The sequence below is a fragment of the Rhipicephalus microplus genome, unplaced genomic scaffold, assembly GCF_043290135.1.
Source record: "Rhipicephalus microplus isolate Deutch F79 unplaced genomic scaffold, USDA_Rmic scaffold_12, whole genome shotgun sequence".
Lineage (NCBI taxonomy): Eukaryota > Metazoa > Arthropoda > Arachnida > Ixodida > Ixodidae > Rhipicephalus > Rhipicephalus microplus.
In genome coordinates, this window is record NW_027464585.1 from 44,663,682 (window position 1) to 44,673,953 (window position 10,272).

General features: G+C 44.0%; 1 protein-coding gene across 6 annotated transcripts in view; it reads right to left on the reverse strand.

Moving 5' to 3' along the window:
• LOC119166781 (methylthioribose-1-phosphate isomerase) overlaps nucleotides 1-10,272 on the reverse strand; it is a 373,314-nt gene that overhangs the window by 292,981 nt on the left and 70,061 nt on the right. The window contains exon 1 of one of the 6 annotated variants that reach the window (XM_075882516.1): nucleotides 6,489-6,641. The exons of 4 other annotated variants lie outside the window; for them this stretch is intronic. The gene's annotated coding sequence lies outside the window, so the exon portion shown is untranslated. Of the gene's footprint in view, nucleotides 1-6,280; nucleotides 6,452-6,488; nucleotides 6,642-10,272 lie in introns of those variants that run through there. One more of the 6 variants, XM_075882517.1, reaches the window with a different exon arrangement.

Sequence of the window (10,272 nt, forward strand, 5' to 3'; positions counted from 1 at the left end):
CTGTGGTGTAACACTTCACTTCACTGCCAAGCCTTTGTTTGATTCCAGCTCAAAGTGTGATATGTAGTTTTTTTCTTCCAATGATGTTTTTGACTCGTCAACAATGCCAGCACCAGATTTTCAGCCAGATAAGCTTGTCGAGGAAGGAGAGGCGAGACGGTCACGACGACCCCGTGCTGAGGTCAAGGCTCCTAGCCTGGCATGTCGGACGCTGACAGCCGCCGCGGCTCCGCTTCCGGCGTGGAATAAAGTGGCGAGATCGGCACGGCCCTGTTGGCCGCCTTCGACGCCGTCTCTCTTCTCTCGCCGCTAAAGCTCTTTAAAGCATTCAGATTGCCAAAGACAATTTGCTGGGATGTACAGAGGGGTCCACTGTTAAAGGGAACACTGGAATGCATGTCGTCTGCTCGGCATCCCTGCCGGCCTGAAACGGCAACTAGTATGGTGCAGGAGCAGTGAGCACTATGGGCGGCGCTCGTTTGTCGTCTGCTCCAGTTGCGGCCATGCTTCAGCTAGTCGCAAAGCCAGCTGTTCTCACGCTTTAAAGTTTGTCCGCAGGCTGCATGGCCACGCTCAGATGGAAAGCTGTGACAAAGCTGAAAGGAAATTAGATTATATTAAGTATACTACCTCAGGGATATTTCTGAGGGTTAAAGAAGCATGACTTAGTTTTTTATGAATGTCTTTTTTCTATAGCGTAACTGCTAAAGAATATTTTTCCTTGCAGAGCGCCTATTGTGCACTAATGTAGATTCGATCTGTTTTAGTGTGTAAGCTGAACAAAGAATATACAAGCACCTTTACCTGTCATAACCGAAAAGCTTTCTCGAGGCGAGCAATTTCTTATCTGAGAAGGTGATCAAAAGACGGCAATCCAGCTGGTGTGTCAGGTGATATTTATATGATTATAGATCATTCCAGTCATTTCCCTTCTGGCTCAAAGCAATGTGACTATTTTTAAGATTCTGCAAGTTTAGCCGCGCTTCTCGATGAGTTCAAGTGCAGCCGCAACTAGGAGATGACAAATGAGCACCGCCCACAGTGCTCACTGCTTTTGCGTGAAACTAGTTGCCGCTGCCGGCCGGCAGTGGCACGAACCAGACACGCGCTCCGGTGTTCCCTTTAACAGTGGACCCCTCTGTACTGTCATACACAATAGCACACACACGTATACCATGGGCTGTGTCATTTGCTACAAATGGCTTCATGAGGTATGCATAACACGTTGTAGTGTTTGCACACACTCGTGTCCTCCTGTGCCAGTTTATGCTTTCGGAAGATCAGACACAGGTGCATAACTGGATAAATAAAAGTGGTCACAAAGAAATCCTTCCCCTTTAATATGATCTGCACACACTGCCTGCTACAGTTCTTTTGAAGCAAGGTGCACTGTTGCTGAAGCTGCAATATTTTGGGCTACATCAAAGTGCAGTTCTTGGGCTCCTACGTTGGGTGACATCACCATCAGTGGCGTAACCGACAGACATGAAAAACAAACGAAATGATAAAAAAGAATATTATAGATCGAATGGCAATTGAACCCGAGCTCTATGTGTGGCAGTCAAGTATTCTACCACAGGGTCGGACCTGTGACTTAAGCTCACTTGCAGGAGGACCCTTTACAGACATCACGTCAGGCAAGGAACCACGTTAGCTTACGTAGTATAGCTTGCCAGAAGAGTACAATATTAACTACGTGTCACACAAGGTATCAGTGGTTTCCCACCCTCTTTAAAACGCTGAGCCTTAATTCTTCTTTGTCATCAGCCACGTACTACAGCACCAATAAAGTGCTTGTAATACTTTATCGATGTATAGTGGGTAACTCGTTTATCAAGGGAAAAATTAATAATGGCAGTGCAGGTGCTGTCCTACTTGAAAAAGAATCAAGAATTATGGCGTAGCCGATATATCGCAGAAAGCGAAAGATTCAAACACAGTCAGCCGGTCCCCAACACAGAGCTTCACTCAAGATAATAATGGCGGTGCAGGTGCTGTCCTACTTGAAAAAAAATAACAAATTATGGCGTAGTCGATATCTCACAAAAAGCTAAAACTTCAAACACAGTCAGCCTGTTCCCAACACAGAGCTTCACTCAAGGCAGTACCTTGAATTTTTTTGGGAAGTAAATCAATGAAACCTCTGTGGTGGCCCCAATAATTTCCCTTCTGATCAATTAGCAACATGATGGTTCAACCCTGCCCCAGCGCTTTTTAGCATGCATCATAGTATTAAGGGCTTGGTTTGAGCTACCCTCCCCCAAGAGCAGGGTAGCGAACCAAATGTTACAATTCTGCTTGCCCTCCCTGCCTTTCTCCCAATTTATTCTCTCCCTCTCTTAAACCATCAAATGCACGAAGACAAGTAAAAAAATTTGGCAGATCTTTCGTATCTTGGGAATCAGCGTTGTGCAGATGGAAGGCAACCGAGTTGTAATTTTTTTATTGAGTGACACGTTATTAAGTGATGCTAAAGATACGTAGAAATGCATGCACAGACATACATTAAACAGCCACGAATGTTTTATATAACCAGTTGTTTACAGTTTCATATCGGTGCCAACAGCAACATGGATATTAGCAACGCCACTAGCGGTAAGCTAATACGAAACTCTAGTGCTCGCGAGGATGGTAGCCCTGGACACTACAACATAAATTTACTTCAGTGGATGGCACTTAACTACAACTGATGTTAACCCGACAAGACGGCTGTATCATAAGAGTACACATGTAATGTTTATAAAATTACACTGCCAGCACGGCAATCACAATTTGCGTTTCACCAACTTTGCCCCCAAAGGTGTCTTTTCTCAAAGCAGTACCGAGGCTTGGCGTGGCTGTGTGGTAGAATGCTAGGGTTCGATACCAACTGGAACCCTGACATTTAATCTTTGTGTTCATCGGGTAAAGTGAAAGCTGCTGATGTCTGCTTTTTTTTTTTTAACACTCATGCGTTAAAAATATGTGTGTCTGTTCTCGCTTTTTTCTTTCTAGAATGAATTTTTCCTTTCCTCTCGGTCTTGCCGTCCCTAGGTAGATATAAACTGTCGATAACCTATGGCACCGACCCACCAGCAGGTCAGAGTTATTCTATCACACCAGTTGCGAAACTGTGTTCCAAAATCTGGACACGCGGTCGGCCCAGTTTTTCAGGATTTAGCCGACTGCCACGCCACCCAAGAGCGGCCACACAAAACACAAATAAGGCGTTTAATAGTCGGTGTCATAATCAACAGGTGGCGGACAATCTGCTCACTCCCGAAATGGGGGGCTAATGATGTGTTCGAATTTCGATACATGGTGCCTATTGGGAGTTTCGCAACTTATACGATTGAATAACTCTGCCCCCAGGTATGTGCCACGTGTCTAGTGGAATGTGTTCGAAGACGTACCACGATGGGATTGTGGCATTATTCATGTCATGACCAGTGAGTCACATTCGTTAAATCATGTTACCCTCTCATATTAATTTTGGTATACTACCTCAAGGGGGTTGATTACGAGAGCACCCCGACATAGGCAGCTGGACGGACGGACGGACGGACGGACGGACGGACGGACGGACGGACGGACAGACAGACAGACAGACAGACAGACAGACAGACAGACAGACAGACAGACAGACAGACAGACAGACAGACAGACAGACAGACAGACAGACAGACAGACAGACAGACAGACAGACAGACAGACAGACAGACAGACAGACAGACAGACAGACAGACAGACAGACAGACAGACAGACAGACAGACAGACAGACAGACAGACAGACAGACAGACAGACAGACAGACAGACAGACAGATAGATAGATAGATAGATAGATAGATAGATAGATAGATAGATAGATAGATAGATAGATAGATAGATAGATAGATAGATAGATAGATAGATAGATAGATAGATATACAGACAGACAGACAGACGGGTGGGTGGGTGGGTGGGTGGGTAGGTAGGTTGGCAGGTAGGTAGGTAGACCAGTTTTAAAAATTTATATGCTGTATTTACTGGAATGTAGGGAGAGCTTTTTGCTAGATTTTCACTTCCTACAGTCGACCTTTGATACCTAAATTTTCTTCTCACATGCAATAATAAGTCACCCCCCAGCGTTACAGTGAAGTAAATGTGGTATTATTGCAAGAGACAAAAATAAAGCAGCTAGGCAGTTGATAAGTTGATAGACCAGCAAATGGCATTTCATGCATCGATATCTCCAGACACGTCACACGCATAGGCATATATCATTTACCTCTTAAGTAAAGGGCTCTCAACAAAAGCTCCGCGAGAGAAGCCACATTCATGTCTTCTGTCGTGTCAAATTATCCGCAGCTATATCATTCGCAAGCAACAAGAGGCTGTTAATTCTGGTAAAGCTAACAAGTTTTGGTTTTCTCCTAGCTAACGTGTTTATCACCCTTGCCCCACGTGCTAGGCAACTATTAAATGAGACTTGCCAAATGAGTGCCACTGTCTCTCTCGGTCCATGTGTCCAGAAAGTCTTCATGATCATCTCCGTAGCTTGGTACTATTGACCGCGATATCAAGCCGAGTCGCCGCCTGGCGGCAACTGGCCAAAACAGTAAGGTGCGAATTGCTCCTTGCATTCTCTGCTAGCCATGTCGTGTTTCTATGTGCTCGTACGTCATGCACGTTCTCAAAGTGTGGTTTGTCCGGTCATGTTAGCGTGAGTGTAACTGTTTCTATGTATGCTTGAAATGATGTGCGAAATCACTTGGTCTTGCTTGGCTCCTAATGCATTGTAATAAGATCGGCGAGTGCAACTTTCCAGAGTGCTGTTTATTGTCCCCGTACCCTCCATTCACCAGAATAAATTCAGAGTGTGTGCAATTTTCTGTTTCAAGCACATCGAAAAATGTTCTTGGCATCCTCCCAAACATGTGGACTATTGAATGATGTGTGAATGCAGCGTGTTTTATAGAGACTAGGACGTAGAAAAAAAAAACACAAGCTTTAGGTGTTGCACTAGCGCGCTGTTGGTATGTGTACCACTACAGCACTGCAGTTTATAGATCATGCGAGGTACCTTAGTTGTGTTTATCTGGCCATGGTACCACTACAGAGAAATATTACTATCACATAAACTGTGACACATTGATACTTAAACTGCATTTAAAACAGAGCTGCCGTACACTACCGTGTGCTTAGATTTATGAGTACTTTAAAGAGCCCAGACGCTGAAAATTTTTCCAGACGGCATGCCTTATATATATTGCCGTATAATTTCACTGAAAATTTAATCTTTTTACAATGTTTTTAGCGTTTGTGGCATTGTTATTGACTGATGAAAGGCAATGGTATTTCTTTGTCTGAAAAAAAAAATTGCTTATCCCATTAACCAGGTCATTGTTGTACGTAATCCATTGATGAAAGCTTTCTGTTGAACTCATGTATATAAGATTTTTACTGGTGCACAAGAACACGTGTGCACACGTGGTCAATGCAGTGTAGCACAAAGTGCCGTCAGCCACTAAGCTTCCCTGACTAGGCTTATCGACTGTCCTACATTTCATGGTGAACAGAATGAGAGACAAAAAAAAAATTACAGGCATATGGTATAATGTATGAACAGTGGTACTGAACTAATCGCACAGATATGTGGGCTCTCTACAATCTTGCTTTGTCTTTTTTTTTTGTAGTATGCAGATGACAACGATGTAAATAAGTAGTTCAGTCACGCTACAGCAGTGCGTAGCAGGCGGAACACAAGCTAACCACGTACAACACAGTAAAGGTGTGATTTAGTGAGAAAGCGTGAACAGTCAATATAGCTTATGACATGAAAAAAAATACAAGAGAATGATTGCGCTTGTCCTTCTCTCGTGTTTTTTCGCGCCATAAGCTACTTAAGAATGAACAAACTCGCCCAACAAGTCACTCGGGTGAAGAGTCACCCAGGGCGAGCATCCCTATGAAAAGGCAGAATGCGCTTTACTCGCGGGTAATGTTAACGTTGCATAGGCGTCGTGCACCGATTCAGTATAGCAGAGCATAGATATTAACAGTGAACTGTAGTCAACGCATTTTATTCGCCCATATCGGTTGAGACCGCATGCAACGAAGTGCCGCTGCGTGTATTCGTATACGCGCCGCCGAAAGCCTATCCACACTTTCGCGGAGACGGTGCTGCCACCTATAGCCCGATCACGCCGCGAATACGTACCGCACAGTCAGCACAGGTCACGACGTGGACACCGTAACGCGCCACAGGGTTTTCACCAGACTACTTAAACCGACAGGGGGACACGGAAAATGCGGCTCACCGGTGTTCTGGACCGACGGACGAAAAGAACCACGTGCGATCCGCTATTGAACCAAGCCAGTCCATTGCTCCGACGTTTAACACGCCCGTATATTCGGCGAGCCTTCTAAGCACACGACCACACAACTTCTGAATAAAAAAGTCCGGCTAAATTGTCCGCATGAATAATATTCACACATATGCACAGTTTCCCAGGCCACCAACCTCACCTATATAGGAGAGCAATCGAAGTCTCGGTTCCCACACGGCCGCTAAATCAGAGGCGGACGATGAATGACACTGATGACACCTACGGTGGAGAAAGAGATCCCCACAAGGGGTAGCGGTGGCGCTACGAATGCTGATAATCGACACGAGCTTCCTCCGTGATAATCGACGACAGCGCAATCAATGTTTGCGTGCGTGTTTGTTCCTAGAATAGTCTGTCGTCTCCGCTCTCCGCCACCACCGTTCGGTGATGCATGCAGTAGTGGCGCTGTACGCTAACGGAGTCATGAGATCATGACTTCTGATCTCGTGAGTGCATGAGATCAGAAGTTCAAGCAAGATTAGAAATTAAGCAACGTGGAATAGGTAGGCTTGCTTTAGGAGCTCAAGGGAATACACGAAATCAGGGAGTACAAGGTGATATCACAGAACATCTACCATATCACCACTGTATCACCACCTACAGTGGTGATATGGGATGTACATAATTTGAGGGCAGGGAAGCTAGCAGCTCTATAGAATATGTAATCTACGCGGACGACACAAGTATATTTTTTTCTGGGGAAACGGCTGATGACCTCATTGTTTCTGCTAATGAAATACTAAATAAAATATATGCCTGGACTGTGGCAAATTCTCTACACATTAATTGCTCTAAAAACAAGGCTGTACTGTTCCGTGCGAAAGCCAGGTCATTTGAAACATCTCTCAAACTAATACTTAATAACGTTGAAATTAAACTTTGTCAAACAGTTAAAACCCTCGATGTCCATTTTCACGAACACATGGCATGGAATTACCATGCCGAACACATTAGTCACAAACTTTCTAAAGTTTTAGGTGTGTTGCGTTGATGCCAAAACATACTACCTGTGAAACAAAAAAATATTAGTGTACAAAGCTCTCTTTTCTTCACATTTGCGTCTGGTATGGTCTACAGGCTCTAAAGCATATCTAAAGAACCTGGTCGTGTTACAAAAAAATGCCTTGCGGTGCATTGAAGGTGTATCCTATAACGCACACACTGCTTCAATATTTGCAAAATATAGAATTTTAGGAATTACATGTTATCACGAATACCAGCTTCTGTCAGCTTTTAATTCAGAAATATGCAGAGGAAGTATCTTTTTACGCACCTTGGCCACCTTGCAACCAAATCCTGCCAGTCGCGTTACTCGGTATACAGAGACTTGGCACGTACCCTGTCCTCGCACAAACTATGGATTTGAAACACTTCATTACCGCCTTCCAAGTGTGATGAACAAATGGAAACTAACAACTGATAATCTGCGTATATTGTCTTAAACAGAAATGTTAAATCGGATGTGCTGATTGTGTTGTAAATGAATGTTGGGTGATTTTTGTAATGGTTATTCAGTTTTTATTCTTTCATACATCGCTTTGTTATCATCCATCATCCTGAATTATAGGGTGAAGCCCTTTACAGAACATTATCAAGTGTTCGGCAGTTTCTTCTTCCTCTCCACACGCACTGCATATTGTGTCTACCCCTTCGTATTTGGCCCGATATGTCTTGGTTCGCAGTACTCCCGTTCTGGCCTCAAACAGTAGAGAACTACCCCGAGTATTATCATAGATCCTTTCCTTGGCAATTTCCTGCTTAAACGTTCGGTAGACCTCTAGTGCGGACTTCTTAATCATGCCCATTCTCCACATGTCAGTCTCCGTTTCCTTCACTTTCTTCTTAACCGATAGTTCTTTTTGGTTTGGCCACCTGCTGTTTTCTAAGTATTTACCAGTCAACTTCCTGGTTCGCTTCCTCCATTTTGTATCGACATTCTTCATGTACAAGTAGCTGAAAACCTTCCTAGCCCAACGCTCTTCCCCCATTTCTCTCAATCGCTTTTCAAATTTTATCTTGCTGCTAGCTTCCCTGCCCTCAAATGATGTCCATCCCATATCACCTTGTACTCCCTGATTTGGTGTATTCCCGTGAGCTCCTAAAGCAAGCCTACCTATTCCACGTTGCTTAATTTCTAATCTTGCTTGAACTTCTGATCTCATGCACAAGACCGCATTGCCGAACCTCAGCCCAGGAACCATGACCCCTTTCCATATTCCTCTAACAACATCGCACCTATTGTAATTCCACCGTGCCCTGTTTTGCATCACTGCTGCATTCTTGTTAGCTTTAGTTGTCACGTATATTTCGTGTTCCCTTGGGTACTCGGTCCCAATGCTTATCCATACGCCCAGATATTTGTATTTATCTGTTATCTCTAGCGTGATTTCCTGTATTCTAAGCTCACTACCTTCGTTATCATTAAAAATCATGACTGTTGATTTTCCCTTACTGAATCTGAAATCTAACCTATCTCCCTCATTACCGCAGATATCCACCAATCTCTACGAATCTTCCTTGTTGTCCACCATTAGCACTATATCATCTGCGTACATTATAGCTGGTAGTGCCTGTTCAATGAGTTTTCCTTGTTTGACGAAAGAGAGGTTTATGAGCCCAGTCCACTTCCCTCTAATCCTTGTAGGTACATCATGAATAACAAGGGTGACAGAGGACACCTCTGCCTAAACACCCGTTTTACCTCTGCAGGCTTGGATACCTCTTTTTCCCACTTTATAACTGCCTTGTTACCTTTATAGATATCCTTTAAAATATTAGTGACTCCACACCTAGTGTGTCCAGTATTCCTCACAAGTCCTCTTGAACCACGCTATCGTACCCTCCCTTGATATCCAAAAATGCTAGCCACAGGGGCCTGTGTTCCTTTTCTGCTATTTCAATGCACTGCGTCAGTGAGAACAGATTGTCTTCCAACCTTCTGTGTTTCCGAAACCCATTCTGCAGTTCCCCCAGCACCCCTTCATCCTTTATCCACGCCTGCAGTCTTTCCTTTATAATCTGCATCGCCAGCCTGTAGACCACTGATGTCACTGTTATAGGACGGTAGTTGTTTATGTCAGCTTTGTCCCCCTTTCCTTTATAGATCATGCTCATCCTGCTAAGTTTCCATCCGTCGGGAACTTCACCATCGATTATTATTGTGCTCACTGCCTCTCTCAAAGCCTGCTTAGACTTCGGGCCTAATGTCTTTATCAGCCTAATTGGAATGCCATCTGGGCCTGTTGATGTACTACTAGGAACCTTTTTCTCAGCCCTTACCCACTCTTGTTGTGAAAATGGAGCCATTGCACCACTTGATTCGTCCTTGTCTATTGTGGTGCATAAAGTACTTCTTTGTTGAAATTTTTCTGTCACTTTTGTTCTTATATATTCAATAGCTTCGTCCCCTTCTAGCCTAGCACCTTGGGCTGTAGTTATAAATCTCTGCTCTAGGCTCGTCTCATTTCTTAGGGAGTTTAGATGGTTACAAAATTTCGCAGCTGCCTTTCTATCTTTTTTATGTACTTCTGCCAGCCACTGAGCTCCCTTCCTTCTAATATTTTCATTGATCAGAAGGGATGCATCCCTTCTACAGCTTAGAAAGGTTGCCCATTTTCTTTCAACATCATCTGTCGGTTCACCCCACTGCTTAGCATGTCTGTGTTCCCTAGAGGCTTCCTGACGTTTTGCTATGGCTCTCTTAACTTCCTCATCCCACCAACTTTTGGGTTTGTGTCTTCTTTTCTGGGGTGACTTGTCACGCGACTTAGCAAGCTCTAGCTCAAAGAGTCTAATTAGATTCGTGTATGTCCACACTGTCTTATTATCCTCTGTGATTACTTTCTCAATTTGTTTAGTTGCTATTTCAATTTGCCTTTCCGGATAAAAATTTTCCTGTAGTTGCTCATCTTGTCTCCTTCCCA